We start from the raw sequence: 14,687 nt of genomic DNA on the forward strand, positions 1-14,687 counted from the left end.
CACCACGCAACTCTGCTGCACTTTATTTACGTGGGAAAATGTGTAGTAAGAAAGTACGCACTAATGCAAAAGAAAATAAAAATAGCAGAGCGTGGTTTCCATCCAAGAACCTCTGTGTTACGGGTTCAGCACGCTTTCATTGCACCACTCTGCTGCACTATAGTTATGTGGAAAAATGTGCAGTAAGAATGTGCGCACTAATGCAAAAGAAAATGAAATTAGCAGAGCGTAGTTTTGATCCACGGACCTCTTGGTAATGGGCCCAGCCCGCTTTCACTGCACCACTCTGCTGCATTCTATTTAGGTGGCAAAATGTGCAGCAAGAAAGTGCGCACTAATGCAAAAGAAAATAAAATTAGCAGAGCGTGATTTCGATCCACGAACCTCTGCGTTATGCTCCCAGCACGCTTCCACTGCGCCACTCTGCTGCATTCTAGTCATGTGGGAAATTTGCAGTAAGAAAGTGCGCAGTAATGCAAAAAGTATATCAAATTGGCTGAGCGTGGTTTCGATCCACGGACCTCTGGGTTAGGGGCCAAGCACGCCTCTACTGGGCCACTCTGCTGCACTCTATTTACGTGGCAAAACGTGCAGTAGGAAAGTGCACACTACTGCAAAAAAATAAAGCTATAGGAGCGTGCTTTCGATGCACGGACCTCTGGGTTATGGGCCCAGCACGCTTCCACTGCGCCACTCTGCTGCATTTTAGTTATGTGGGAAAATGTGCAGTCAGAAAGTGCGCACCAATGTAAAAATTTATACAATTAGGAGAGCGTGGTTTCGATCCACGGACCTCTGGGTTATGGGCCCAGCACGCTTCCACTGCGCCACTCCGCTGCACTTTAGTTACGTGGGAAAATGTGCATTAAGAAAGTGCGCACTAATGCAAAAGAATATAAATTAGCAGAGCGTGGTATCTATCAACGGACCTCTGGGTTATGGGCCCAGCACGCTTCCACTGCGCAACCTTGCTGCACTGTGGGTTCGTGAGAAAATGTGCAGTTAGATACTGCGCAGTTAGGAACTGCGCACTAATGCTAAAGGATATAAAATTAGCAGAGCGTGGTTTAGATCCATGGACCTCTGGAATATCGGCCCAGCACGCTTCAACTGCAACACTCTGCGGCACTCTAATTACGTGAGAAATTGTGCAGTAAGAAACTACACACAATGCAAAAAAATAAAATTAGCAGAGCGTGGTTTCTATCCAAGAACTTCTGGCTTACGGGCCCAGCACGCTTCCACTGCGCCACTCTGCTGCACTATAGTTGTGTGGGAAAATGTGCAGTAAGAAAGTGCGCACTAATGCAAAAGAATAGGTAATTACCAGAGCGTGGTTTTGATCCATGGACCGCTGGGTTATGGCCTCAGCAAACTCCCACTACGCCAGTCTACTGCTTTGTAGTAATGTGGGAAAATGGGCAGTAAGAATGTGCGCACTAATGCAAAAGAAAATAGAATTAGCAGAGCGTGCTTTCGATCCACGGACCTCTGAGTTATGGGCCCACCACGCTTCCATTGCGCCACTCTGCTGCATTCTTGTCATGTGGGAAATTTTCAGTAAGAAAGTGCGCACTTATGCAAAAAGAATATCAAATTAGCAGAGCGTGGTTTCGATCCACGGACTTCTGGGTTATGGGCCAATCACGCTTCCGCTGCGCCCCTCTTCTGCACTCTAGTTACGTGGGAAAACGTGCAGTACGAAAGTGCGCACTACTGCAAAAGAAAATAAAGCTCTATGAGCGTGCTTTCGATTAACGGACCTCTGGGTTATGGGCCCAGCACGCTTCACCTGCGCCACTCTGCTGCATTTTAGTTACGTGGGAAAATGTGCAGTCATAAAGTGCGCACCAATGCAAAAAATTATACAATTAGCAGAGCGTGGTTTCGTTTCACGGACCTCTGGGTTATGGGCCCAGCACGCTTCCACTGCGCCACTCTGCTGCACTATAGTTACGTGAGAAAATGTGCTGCGAGAAACTGCGCACAAATGCAAAAATTATACAATTAGCAGAGCGTGGTTTCGATCCACGGACCTCTGGGTTATGGGCCAAGCACGCTTCCACTGCGCCACTCGGCTGTACTCTAGCTACGTGAGAATATGTGCAGTAAGAAACTGCGCATTTACGAGAAAGAAAATAAAATTAGCAGAGCGTAGTTTCAATCCACGGACCTCTGGGTTATGGGCCAATCACGCTTCCGCTGCGCCCCTCTGCTGCACTCTAGTTACGTGGGAAAACGTGCAGTAGGAAAGTGCGCACTACTGCAAGAGAAAATAAAGCTCTAGGAGCGTGCTTTCGATTCACGGACCTCTGGGTTATGGGCCCGTCACGCCTCCACTGCGCCACTCTGCTGCATTTTAGTTACGTGGAAAAATGTGCAGTCAGAAAGTGCGCACCAATGTAAAAACTTATACAATTAGGAGAGCGTGGTTTCGATCCACGGACCTCTGGGTTATGGGCCCAGCACGCTTCCACTGCGCCACTCTGCTGCACTTTAGTTACGTGAGAAAACGCGCTGTAAGAAACTGCGCACAAATGCAAAAATTATAAAGTTAGCAGAGCGTGGTTTCGATCAACGGGCCTCTTCGTTATGGGCCCAGCACGCTTCCACTGCTCCACTCTGCTGCAAATTAGCTACGTGGAAAAGTGTGCAGTAAGAATGTGCGCAATAATGCAAAAGAAAATGAAGTTAGCAGAGCGTGGTATTGAACCATGGACCTCTGGGTTATGGGCCCAGCACGCTTCCACTGCCCCACTCTGCTGCATTCTATATGCCGCACTCTAGTTACGTGAGAGAATGTGCAGTGAGAAACTGCGCACTAATGCAAAAAATCATACAATTAGCAGAGCGTGGTTTCGTTTCACGGACCTCTGGGTTATGGGGCCAGCACGCTTCCACTGCGCCACTCTGCTGCACTATAGTTACGTGAGAAAATGTGCTGTAAAAAACTGCGCACAAATGCAAAAATTATACAATGAGCAGAGCGTGGTTTCGATCCACGGACCTCTGGGTTATGGGCCAAGCACGCTTCCACTGCGCCACTCTGCTGTACTCTAGCTACGTGAGAATATGTGCAGTAGGAAACTGCGCATTTATGCAAAAAAAAATAAAATTAGCAGAGCGTAGTTTCGATCCACGGACCTCTGGGTTATGGGCCAATCACGCTTCCACTGCGCCCTTCTGCTGCACTCTAGTTACGTGGGAAAACGTGCAGTAGGAAAGTGCGCACTACTGCAAGAGAAAATAAAGCTCTAGGAGCGTGCTTTCGATTCACGGACCTCTGGGTTATGGGCCCAGCACGCCTCCACTGCGCCACTCTGCTGCATTTTAGTTACGTGGAAAAATGTGCTCTAAGAAACTGCGCACAAATGCAAAAATATATAAAATTAGCAGAGCGTGGTTTCGATCAACGGGCCTCTTCGTTATGGGCCCAGCACGCTTCCACTGCTCCACTCTGCTGCATATTAGCTACGTGGAAAATTGTGCAGTAAGAATGTGCGCAATAATGCAAAAGAAAATGAAGTTAGCAGAGCGTGGTATTGAACCATGGACCTCTGGGTTATGGGCCCAGCACGCTTCCACTGCCCCACTCTGCTGCATTCTATATGCCGCACTCTAGTTACATGAGAGAACTTGCAGTGAGAAACTGCGCACTAATGCAAAAAATCATACAATTAGCAGAGCGTAGTTTCAATCTACGGACCTCTGGGTAATGGGCCAGCACGCTTCCACTGCTCCACACTGCTGCATATTAGCTACGTGAAAAATGTGCAGTAAGAATGTGCGCATTATTGCAAGAGATATTAAAATTAGCAGAGCGTAATTTCGATCCACGGACCTGTGGGTTATGGGCCCAGCACGCTTGCACTGCGCCCTTCTGCTGCACTCTAGTTACGTGAAAAAATGTGCAGTAAGAAACTGCGCACTAATACAAGGATATAAATATAGCAGCGCGTTGTTTCGATCAACGGACCTCTGGGTTATAGGCCAAGCACGCCTCCACTGCGCCACTCTGCTGCACTCTAGATACGTGGGAAAACGTCAGTAAGAGAGTGCACACTATTGGAAATGAAAATGAAGTTAGCAGGGTGTGGTTTCGATCCACGAACCTCTGGGTTATGAACCAGCGCGCTTCCACTGTGCCACTCTGCTGCACTCTAGTTACGTGGAATAATGTGCAGTAAGAAAGTTCGCACTAATGCAAAAGAAAATAGAATTAGCAGAGCGTGGTTTCGATCCACGGACCTCTGCGTTATGGGCCCAGCACGCTTCCACTGCGCCACTCTGATGCATTCTTGTCATGTGGGAAATTCGCAGTAAGAAAGTGCGCAGTAATGCAAAAAGAATATCAAATTAGTAGAGCATGGTTTCGATCCACGGACCTCTGGGTTATGGGCCGAGCACGCTTCCACTGCGCCACTCTGCTGCATTTTAGTCACATAGAAAAATGTGCAGTCATAAAGTGCGCAGCAATGCAAAAAATTATACAATTAGCAGAGCGTGGTTTCAATCCAAGGACCTCTGGGTTATGGGCCCAGCACGCTTCCACTGGGCAACTCTGCTGCACTCTAGTTACGTGAGAAAATGTGCAGCAAGAAACTGCGCACAAATGCAAAAAATTATACAATTAGCAGAGCGTGGTTTCGATCCACGGACCTCTGGGTTATGGGCCCAGCACGCTTCCACTGCGCCGCTCTGCTGCACTCTTGCTACGTGAGAGATTGTGCAGTGAGAAACTGCGCACTAATGCAAAAAATCATACAATTAGCAGAGCGTAGTTTCAATCTACGGACCTCTGGGTATGGGCCCAGCACGCTTCCACTGCTCCACTCTGCTGCATATTAGCTACGTGAAAAATGTGCAGTAAGAATGTGCGCATTATTGCAAGACATAATGAAATTAGCAGAGCGTGATTTCGATCCACGGACCTGTGGGTTATGGGCCCAGCACGCTAGCACTGCGCCCCTCTATGCACTCTAGTTACGTGAAAAAATGTGCAGTAAGAAACTGCGCACTAATACAAGGATATAAAATGAGCAGCGCCTTGTTTCGATCAACGAACCTCTGGGTTATGGGCCCAGCACGCCTCCACTGCGCCACTCTGCTGCACTCTAGTTACGTGAAAAAATGTGCAGTAAGAAACTGCGCACTAATACAAGGATATAAATATAGCAGCGAGTTGTTTCGATCAACAAACCTCTGGGATATGGGCCCAGCACGCCTCCACTGCGCCACTCTGCTGCACTCTAAATACTTAGGAAAACGTCAGTAAGAGACTCACACTATTGGAAATGAAAATGAAGTTAGCAGGGTATGGTTTCGATCCACGAACCTCTGGGTTATGACCCAGCCCGCTTCCACTGCGCCACTCTGCTGCACTCTAGTTACGTGGAAAAATGTGCAGTAAGAAAGTTCGCACCTATGCAAAAGAAAATAAAATTAGCAGAGCGTGGTTTCGATCCACGGGCCTCTGGGTTATGGGCCCAGCACGCTTCCACTGCGCCACTCTGCTGCACTCTAGCTACGTGATAAAATGTGCAGTGAGAAACTGCGCACCTTTGCAAAAGAAAATAAAATTAGCAGAGCGTGGGTTCGATCCACCGACACCTGGGTAATGGCCCCAGCACGCTTCCACCACGCCACTCTGCTGCACTCTAGTTACGTGGGAAAATGTGCAGTAAGAAAGTACGCACTAATGCAAAAGAAAATAAAATTAGCAGAGCGTGGTTTCGATCCACGGACCTCTGGGTTACGAGCCCAGCACGCTTCCAACGCGCCCCTCTGCTGCACTCTAGTTACGGGGGAAAATGTGCAGTAAGAAAGTGCGCACTAATGCAAAAGAATATATAATTAGCAGAGCGTGGTTTTGATTCATGGACCGCTGGGATATGGCCTCAGCAAACTCCCACTACGCCACTCTACTACTTTGTAGTAATGTGGGAAAATGGGCAGTAAGAATGTGCGCACTAATGCAAAAGAAAATAGAATTAGCAGAGCGTGGTTTCGATCCACGGACCTCTGCGTTATGGGCCCAGCACGATTCCACCTCGCCACTCAGATGCATTCTTGTCATGTGGGAAATTCGCAGTAAGAAAGTGCGCAATAATGCAAAAAGAATATCAAATTAGCAGAGCGTAGTTTCGATCCACGGACCTCTGGGTTATGGGCCAATCACGCTTCCGCTGCGCTCTCTGCTGCACTCTAGTTAAGTGGGAAAACGTGCAGTAGGAAAGTGCGCACTACTGCAAAACAAAATAAAGCTCTAGGAGCGTGCTTTGGATCCACGGACCTCTGGGTTATGGGCCCAGCACGCTTCCACTGCACCACTCTGCTGCATTTTAGCCACATGGGAAAATGTGCAGTCATAAAGTGCCAAGCAATGCAAAAAATTATACAGTTAGACGAGCGTGGTTTCGATCCACGGACCTCTGATTATGGGCCCAGCACGCTTCCACTGCGCCACTCTGCTGCACTATAGTTACGTGAGAAAATGTGCAGTAAGAAACTGCGCATTTATGCAAAAGAAAATAAAATTAGCAGAGCGTAGTTTCGATCCACGGACCTCTGGGTTATGGGCCAATCACGCTTCCGCTGCGCCCCTCTGCTGCACTCTAGTTACGTGGGAAAACGTGCAGTAGGAAAGTGCGCACTACTGCAAGAGAAAATAAAGCTCTAGGAGCGTGCTTTCGATTCACGGACCTCTGGGTTATGGGCCCAGCACGCCTCCACTGCGCCACTCTGCTGCATTTTAGTTACGTGGAAAAATGTGCAGTCAGAAAGTGCGCACCAATGCAAAAATTTATACAATTAGGAGAGCGTGGTTTCGATCAACGGGCCTCTTCGTTATGGGCCCAGCACGCTTCCACTGCTCCACTCTGCTGCATATTAGCTACGTGGAAAATTGTGCAGTAAGAATGTGCGCATTATTGCAAGAGATAATAAAATTAGCAGAGCGTGATTTCGATCCACGGACCTGTGGGTTATGGGCCCAGCACGCTTGCACTGCGCCCCTCTGCTGCACTCTAGTTACGTGAAAAAATGTGCAGTAAGAAACTGCGCACTAATACAAGGATATAAATATAGCAGCGCGTTGTTTCGATCAACGAACCTCTGGGTTATAGGCCATGCACGCCTCCACTGCGCCACTCTGCTGCACTCTAGATATGTGGGAAAACGTGAGTAAGAGAGTGCACACTATTGGAAATGAAAATGAAGTTGGCAGGGTGTGGTTTCGATCCACGAACCTCTGGGTTATGAACCAGCACGCTTCCACTGCGCCACTCTGCTGCACTCTAGTTACGTGGAATAATGTGCAGTAAGAAAGTTCGCACTAATGCAAAAGAAAATAGAATTAGCAGAGCGTGGTTTCGATCCACGGACCTCTGCGTTATGGGCCCAGCACGCTTCCACTGCGCCACTCTGATGCATTCTTGCCATGTGGGAAATTTGCAGTAAGAAAGTGCGCAGTAATGCAAAAAGAATATCAAATTAGTAGAGCATGGTTTCGATCCACGGACCTCTGGGTTATGGGCCAATCACGCTTTCACTGCGCCACTCTGCTGCATTTTAGTTACGTGGGAAAATGTGCAGTCATAAAGTGCGCACTAATGCAAAAGAAAATAAAATTAGCAGAGCGTGGTTTCGATCCACGGACCTCTGGATTATGGGCCCAGCATTCTTCAACCACGCCACTCCTCTGCACTCTAGTTACGTGGGAAAATGTGCAGTGAGAAAGTACGCACTAATGCAAAAGAAAATAAAATTAGCAGAGCGTGGTTTCGATCCACGGACCTCTGGGATACGAGCCCAGCACGCTTCCACTGCGCCCCTCTGCTGCACTCTAGTTACGTGGGAAAATGTGCAGTAATAAAGTGCGCACTAATGCAAAAGAATATATAATTAGCAGAGCGTGGTTTTGATTCATAGACCGCTGAAATATGGCCTCAGCAAACTCCTACTACGCCACTCTACTACTTTGTAGTAATGTGGGAAAATGGGCAGTAAGGATGTGCGCACTAATGCAAAAGAAAATAGAATTAGCAGAGCGTGGTTTCAATCCACGGACCTCTGCGTTATGGGCCCAGCACGATTCCACCTCGCCACTCTGATGCATTCTTGTCATGTGGGAAATTCGCAGTAAGAAAGTGCGCAGTAATGCAAAAAGAATATCAAATTAGCAGAGCGTGGTTTCGATCCACGGACTTCTGGGTTATGGGCCCAGCACGCTTCCACTGCACCACTCTGCTGCACTCTAGTTACGTGAGAATATGCGCAGTAAGAAACTGCGCACTTACGCAAAAGAAAATAAAATTAGCAGAGCTTGGTTTCGATCCACGGACCTCTGGGTTATGGGCCAATCACGCTTCCGCTGCGCCCCTCTGCTGCACTCTAGTTACGCGGGAAAACGTGCAGTAGGAAAGTGCGCACTACTGCAAAAGAAAATAAAGCTCTAGGAGCGTGCTTTCGATCAACGGACCTCTGGGTTAGGGGCCCAGCACGCCTCCACTGCGCCACTCTGCTGCGATTTAGTTACGTGGGAAAATGTGCAGTCAGAAAGTGCACACCATTGCAAAAAATTATACAATTAGCAGAACGTGGTTTCGATCCACGGACCTCTGGGTTATGGGCCAAGCACGCTTCCAGTGCGCCACTATGCTGCACTCTAGTTACGTGAGAAAATGTGCAGTAAGAAACTGCGCACAAATGCAAAAAATTATACAATTAGCAGAGCGTGGTTTTGATCCACGGACCTCTGGGTTATGGGCCCAGCAGGCTTCCACTGCGCCACTCTGCTGCACTCTAGCTACGTGAGAATATGTGCAGTAAGAAACTGCGCACTTATGCAAAAGAAAATAAAGTTAGCAGAGCGTGGTTTCGATCCACGGACCTCTGGGTTATTTGGCCAATCACGCTTCCGCTGCGCCCCTCTGCTGCACTCTAGTTACGTGGAAAAACGTGCAGTAAGAAACTGCGCACAAATGCAAAAAATTGCCCGCAGCTTCCCTCGGGGGAACACTGAGGAGGATGCGGAGCACATAATTGGTTAACGGGGTGTTAAAGCGCGACTTACTTGGGTCGATGGCTAAATTGGTTAACATGGTTGTGAAATGGGGTGCTAAACTGCGACTTACTTGGGTCGATGGCTAAATTGGGTAACGTGGTTGTAGGAGAGGGTGTTAAATAAGTGAACACGTACACACGTATGCGAAAGGGCGGCGCTGGTCGAAGGGACGTCGATCATTGTGTTTGTGGATTCGTTGGAATTCATTTCACCGCGACTTTGGACGTCGACGCGCCGTACAAAACAACCGACGAGCGGCAACTGAGCGAGCGAGCGCCGACTTTGCGTATATATACTGCGCGACGGCGCATGCACTGTCAGCTGTCGAATGTTCGAGAAGGGGGAGAAGCGCAACGGCGCATGCGCGCGCGTCAGCTGCCGATGTTCTCGAAGCGCGACGGCGCATGCGCGCGCGTCAGCTGCCGATGTTCTCGAAGCGTGACGGCGCATGCGCGCTACATTATACAGCTAGCGAATGTTCGTGAAGAGGAGAAGCGCACGCGGTGTGTAGAGGAGGAAGGGTGCACAGATGGTGGAGGAGTGAAGCGCGCGCAGTGTGTAGAGGAGGAAGGGATGCACAGATGGTGGAAGAAGGAGGAAGCTTGCGGATGGCGCCGCACTACAAGCCTCGAGAATTAGATGCTCCGCATCTAAAAATTATTCAATTAGCAGAGCGTGGTTTCGATCCAGGGACCTCTGGGTTATGGGCCCAGCACGCTTCCACTGCGCCACTCTGCTGCACTCTAGCTACGTGAGAATATGTGCAGTAAGAAACTGCGCACTTATGCAAAAGAAAATAAAATTAGCAGAGCGTGGTTTCGATCCACGGACACCTGGATTATGGGCCCAGCACACTTCCACTGCGCCCTTCCGCTGTACTCTAGTTCAGTAAGAAATGTGCCGTAAAAAAGCGTGCACTAATGGACAAGAATACAAAAATAGCAAAGCGTGGTTTCCATCCACTGACCCCTGGTTTATGGGCCCAGCACGCTTCCACTGCGCCACTGTGCTGCACCCTAGCTACGTGAGAAAATGTGCAGTAAGAACCTGCGCAATAATCTAAAGGATATAAAATTAGCAGAGCGTGGTTTCGATCAACGGGCCTGTTCGTTATGGGCCCAGCACGCTTCCACTGCTCCACTCTGCTGCATATTAGCTCCGTGGAAAAATGTGCAGTAAGAATGTGCGCATTTGTCCAAAGATAATAAAACTAGCAGAGCGTGATTTCGATCGACGGACATCTGTTTTATGGCCCCAGCACGCTTGCACCACGCCACTCTGCTGCACTCTAGTTACGTGGGAAAATGTGCAGTGAGAAAGTACGCACTAATGCAAAAGAAAATAAAGTTAGCAGAGCGTGGTTTTGACCCACGGACGTATGAGTTAATGCCCAGCACGCTTCCACTGCGCCAATCTGCGGCACTCTAGTTACGTGAGAAAATGTGCAGTAGGATACTGCACACAATGCAAAAAAGTAAAAGTAGCAGAGCGTGGTGTCTATCCAAGAACTTCTGGATTTCGGGCCCAGCACGTTTCCACTGCGTCACTCTGCTGCACTATAGTTATGTGGGAAATTGGGCAGTAAGAAAGGGCGCACTAATGCAAAAGAATAATAAATTAGCAGAGTGTGGTATGTATCCACAGACCTCTGGGTTATGGGCCCAGCACGCTTCCACTGCGCCACCTTACTGCACTCTGGTTACGTGAGAAATTGTGCAGTGAGAAACTGCGCACTAGTGCTAAAGGATATAAAATTAGCTGGGCGTGGTTTAGATCCATGGACCTCTGGATTATAGGCCCAGCACGCTTCCACTGCAACATTCTGCGGCACTCTAGTTACGTGAGAAATTGTGCAGTAAGAAACTGTGCACTATTGCAAAAATCTATACAATTTGCAGAGCGTGGTTTCGATCCACGGACTTCTGGGTTATGGGCCCAGCACTCCTCCACTGCGCCACTCTTCTGCATTTTAGTTACGTGGGAAAATGTGCAGTCAGAAAGTGCGCACCAATGCAAAAAGTTATACAATTAGCAGAGGGTGGTTTCGATCCACGGACCTCTGGGCTATGGGCCTAGCACGCACCCACTGCGCCACTCTGCTGCACTTTAGTTAAGTAAAAAAATGAGCAATAAGAAATTGCGCACAATTGCAAATGAAAATAAAGTTAGCAGGGCGTGGTTTCGATCCACGGACCTTTTGTTTATGACCCAGCACGCTTCCACTGCACCACTCTGCTGCATTCTAGTTACGTGAGAAAATGTGCAGTAAAATCTGCACACTATGCAAAGAAAATAAAATTAGCAGAGCGTGGTTTCTATCCAAGATCCTCTGGGTAACGGCCCAGCACGCTTTCACTGCACCACTCTGCTGCACTATAGTTATGTGGGAAAATGTGCAGTAAGAAAGTGTGCACTAATGCAAAAGAATATATAATTAGCAGAGCGTGGTTTTGATCCACGGACTTCTGGGTTATGGGCCCAGCACGCTTCCACTGCGCCACCTTGCTGCACTCTGGCTTCGTGAGAAAATATGCAGTAAGAAACTGCGCACTAATGCTAAAAGATATAAATTTAGCAGAGCGTGGTTTAGATTCACGGACCTCTGGAATATAGGCCCAGCACGCTGCCACTGCAACACTCTGTGGCACTCTAGTTACGTGACAAACTGTGCAGTAAGAAACTGTGCACTAATGGAAAAAACTATACAATTTGCAGAGCGTGGTTTTGATCCACGGACATCTGGGTTACGGGCCCAGCACGCTTCCACTGCGCCACTCTGCTGCACTATAGTTATGTGGGAAAATGTGCAGTAAGAGAGTGCGCACTAGTGCAAAAGAAGATATAAGTAGCAGAGCGTGGTTTTGATCCATGGACCGCTGGAATATGGCCTCAGCAAACTCCCACTACGCCAATATACTGCATTCTAGTCATGTGGGAAATTTGCAGTAAGAAAGTGCACCCTAATGCAAAAAGAATATAAAAGTAGCAGAGCGTGGGTTCGATCCCCGGACCTCTGGGTTATGGACCCAGCACGCTTCCACTGCACCATTCTGCTGCCTTCTATTAACGTGGGAAAATGTGCAGTAAGAAAGTGCGCACTGATGCAAAAGAAAGTAAAATTAGCAGAGCCTGGTTTCAATCCACGGACCTCTGGGTATTGGGCCCAGCCCGCTTTCACTGCACCACTCTGCAGCATTCTATTTAGGTGGCAAAATGTGCAGTAGGAAAGTGCGCACTAATGCAAAAGAAAACAAAGTTAGCAGAGCGTCGTTTCGATCCACGGACCTCTGCGTTATGTTCCCAGCACACTTCCACTGCGCCACTCTGCTACACTCTAGTTACGTGAGGAAATGTGCAGTAAGAAACTGCGCAATAACGAAAAAGAATAATAAATTAGCAGAGCGCGGTTTCGATCCACGGACTTCTTGGTTATAGGCCCAGCACGCTGCCACTGCAACACTCTGCGGCACTCTAGTTACGTGACAAATTGTGCAGTAAGAAACTGCGCACTAATGCAAAAAACTATACAATTTGCAGAGCGTGGTTTCGATCCACGGACATCTGGGTTATGGCCCCAGCACGCTTCCACTGCGCAACTCTGCTGTATTCTAGTCATGTGGGAAATTTGCAGTAAGAAAGTGCGCTCTAATGCAAAAAGAATATCAAGTTAGCAGAGCGAGGTTTCGATCCACGGACCTCTGGGTTATTGGGCCAAGGACGCTTACACTGCGCCCTCTGCTGCACCCTAGTAACGTGAAAAGATAGGCAGCAAGAAAGTGCACACTATTGCAAATGAAATTAAAGTTAGCAGGGCGTGGTTTTGATCCACGAACCTCTGGGTTATGACCCAGCACGCTTCCACTGCGCCACTCTTCTGCACTCTAATTACGTTGAAAAATGTGCAGTAAGAAATTACGCACTAATGCAAAAGAATAATAAATTAGCAGAGCGTGGTTTCGATCCATGGACCTCTGGGTTATGGGCCCAGCACGCTTTCACTGCGCCACTCTGCTGCAGTATAGTTATGTGGGAAAATGTGCAGTAAGAAACTGCGCGCTTATGCAAAAGAAAATAAAATTAGCAGAGCGTGGTTTCGATCCACGGACACCTGGGTTATGGCCGCAGCACGCTTCCACTGCGCCACTCTGCTGCATTATAGTCAGGTGGGAAATTTGCAGTAAGAAAGTGCCCACTAATGCAAAAAGAATATAAAATTAGCCGAGCGTGGTTTCGATCCACGGACCTCTGGGTGATGGGCCAAGCACGCTTACACTGCGCCCCTCTGCTGCACTCTAGTTACGTGAAAAAATGGGCAGTAAGAAAGTGCACACTATTGCAAATAAAAATAAAGTTAGCAGGGCGTGGTTTCGATCCATGAACCTCTGGGTTATGACCCAGCACGCTTCCACTGCGCCACCCTGCTGCACTCTAATTACGTGGAAAAATGTGCAGTAAGAAAGTACGCACTAGTGCAAACGAATAATAAATTAGCAGAGCGTGGTTTCGATCCATGGGCCTCTGGGTTATGGGCCCAGCGCGCTTCCACTGCGCCACTCTGCTGCACTCTAGTTACGTGAGAAAATGCGCAGTAAGAAACTGCGCACTTATGCAAAAGAAAATAAAATTAGCAGAGCGTAGTTTCGATCCACGAACAACTGGGTTATGGGCCCAGCACGCTTCCACTGCGCTCTTCTGCATTATTCTAGTTCGTTGAGAAAATGTGCAGTAAGAAACTGCGCGCTTATGCAAAAGAAGATAAAATTAGCAGAGCGAGGTTTCGATTCACGGACACCTGGGTTATGGTCCCAGCACGCTTTCACTGCGCCACCTGCTGCATTCTATTTACGTGGGAAAATGTGCAAAAAGAAAGTGCGCACTAATGCAAAAGAAAATAAAATTAGCAGAGCGTGGTTTCGATCCACGAACCTCTGGGTTATGGGCCCAGCACGCTTCCACTGCGCCACTCTTCTGCACTCTAGTTACGTGAGAAAATGTGCAGTAAGAAACTGCGCACTTATGCAAAAGAAAATAAAATTAGCAGAGCGTGGTTTCGATCCACGGACATCTGGGTTATGGCCCCAGCACGCTTCCACTGCGCAACTCTGCTGTATTCTAGTCATGTGGGAAATTTGCAGTAAGAAAGTGCGCTCTAATGCAAAAAGAATATCAAGTTAGCAGAGCGAGGTTTCGATCCACGGACCTCTGGGTTATTGGGCCAAGGACGCTTACACTGCGCCCTCTGCTGCACCCTAGTAACGTGAAAAGATAGGCAGCAAGAAAGTGCACACTATTGCAAATGAAATTAAAGTTAGCAGGGCGTGGTTTTGATCCACGAACCTCTGGGTTATGACCCAGCACGCTTCCACTGCGCCACTCTTCTGCACTCTAATTACGTTGAAAAATGTGCAGTAAGAAATTACGCACTAATGCAAAAGAATAATAAATTAGCAGAGCGTGGTTTCGATCCACGGACCTCTGGGTTATGGGCCCAGCACGCTTCCACTGCGCCACTCTGCTGCACTGTAGTTACGCGAGAAAATGTGCAGTAAGAAACTGCGCACTTATGCAAAAGAAAATAAAATTAGCAGAGCGTGGTTTCGATCCATGGACCTCTGGGTTATGG

Source organism: Rhipicephalus microplus, chromosome 5, assembly GCF_043290135.1.
Source record: "Rhipicephalus microplus isolate Deutch F79 chromosome 5, USDA_Rmic, whole genome shotgun sequence".
Taxonomy (NCBI): Eukaryota; Metazoa; Arthropoda; class Arachnida; order Ixodida; family Ixodidae; genus Rhipicephalus; species Rhipicephalus microplus.